Source organism: Elephantulus edwardii, unplaced genomic scaffold (genome assembly GCF_000299155.1).
Source record: "Elephantulus edwardii isolate Elephantulus edwardi_28Jun2011 unplaced genomic scaffold, EleEdw1.0 scaffold00032, whole genome shotgun sequence".
NCBI classification, from domain to species: Eukaryota; Metazoa; Chordata; class Mammalia; order Macroscelidea; family Macroscelididae; genus Elephantulus; species Elephantulus edwardii.
In genome coordinates, this window is record NW_006399782.1 from 3106124 (window position 1) to 3107890 (window position 1767).

Consider the following 1767-nt stretch of genomic DNA (forward strand, 5'->3'; position numbering starts at 1 on the left):
TGACAGACATATAGATCAACTGAAAAAGAATTGAGAACTCAGAAATAAATCTATCTGGTAAGAAGCTGTGCTATAACCCCAAAGCTGTGGTTTGGATCCATGAGCTTCTCTGCAGGAGAAAGATAGGCAGTTAGTTGCCTCTGATGTAATTAATTGCCCCTGAAAACTCGCTGAAGGGTCAGCTACGAGTTGGTCTTGACTTGACAGAACACAATGACAACAGCTTGGCAGGAATGGACAATCATAAACAGAAATCCACCAGCAGGAGAGGATAAAATAGATGATTGAGGCCTTCTAAAAAGAAAATACTTATGTGCATTAAAGAAGCCTTTTCCAATAGAATGAAAAGGAAGCCCAAAGATTGGGGAAAAAAGTATTTGGCAAAGATATATCTGATAAAGGACTAATTTCTAAAACTTATAGTATATTCCATTACTACAAGAAAATGAAAGCCCAGTATGGGCAGAAGATATGAAAAGACTTTTTACTAAAGAAGATATTTAGATAGTCACCACCACATGGGAAAAGTGCTCAAATTCTCTAGCTATTACAAAGATGCAAACCAAAAGAGCAATCTTACCCCAACAACATAGTTCAACAGGATAGCAAACAACAAATCTATGAGATATTGGAACTTGTCAAATGGTCCAATCACTATGGAATCCAATCTGTGCTTCTTCAAAAAATTGAAAATAGAAATACCATTTGCTCCAGCTATCTCACTACGAGGAATACACCCTAAAGAATAAGGGTTGTCACCCAAAGAGATGTATGCATATTCACATTTATTGCAGTTTTATTCACAATAGCAAAGAGATGGGAGCAGCCCAAGTGTATACCAACTAATGAATGGATAAAGAAACTATGGTACATCCATAAAATAGAAAGTATGCACCACTGAAAGACAATAAACTTGGGTAATGCTATACAACATAGATAATCTGGAAGATATTATCAGTGAAGTATTTCAGTCACAAAGGACAAATACTTTATAACACCTCTGTTATAAAAATAGGATAGTTATGAGGTCAATGGGGTGAGGGGTGGAGAAAGACATAGTGGGGAGAATATGAAAAGAATGAATGGATGGATAATTCTTGTACTAAAATAGATAAATAGAAGGTCAATCTGAAATAAACAGATGATCAGACATTATGTGGATTCTAATTAACAATCTGGAACAGAATATACACTATAATTTAAATTGGGTGGGGAGGAGAAGAAAAATAACTATGTTTTTTTAAAAACTGATGCAAAATTAATAATTTTATTGGAAATACAAATTTTAAAATAATAAATACAGCAGACTTACTGTTTGATAGAGATGGGGATCAACTTCATGTCTGTGGCCCTTAGATGTCCTTCAAAGCTGGGCCTGAACTCCTGGGGCTCACTTTGCTACCAAACAATACACAGTCCTGTAAAAGGAACAATGATGCTTGTTAGGACCATACTCTTCATAACAATTAGCTCTGTGAAAGACCAGAAGGGCACATTTGCCTCAAAACAGAGGTCAAAATGTATGAAGGAGCATAGGGAAGAAGCAGGAAGAGACTGTTCTGTTGAGGGAAGGAAATGCAAGTTAGATATACTTTGTTGAATGGAAGTTATATATATTATAATTATGAATACTTTGTTGAATAGAAAATTAATGTGCTCTTGTAAACCATGATCAACAGCAAAACATTTAAGTTAAATAATATATACAGCTGTTCTAGGATTATGCAAAGGCATTTGACTGTGTGGATCATAACCAACTGTGGCTGG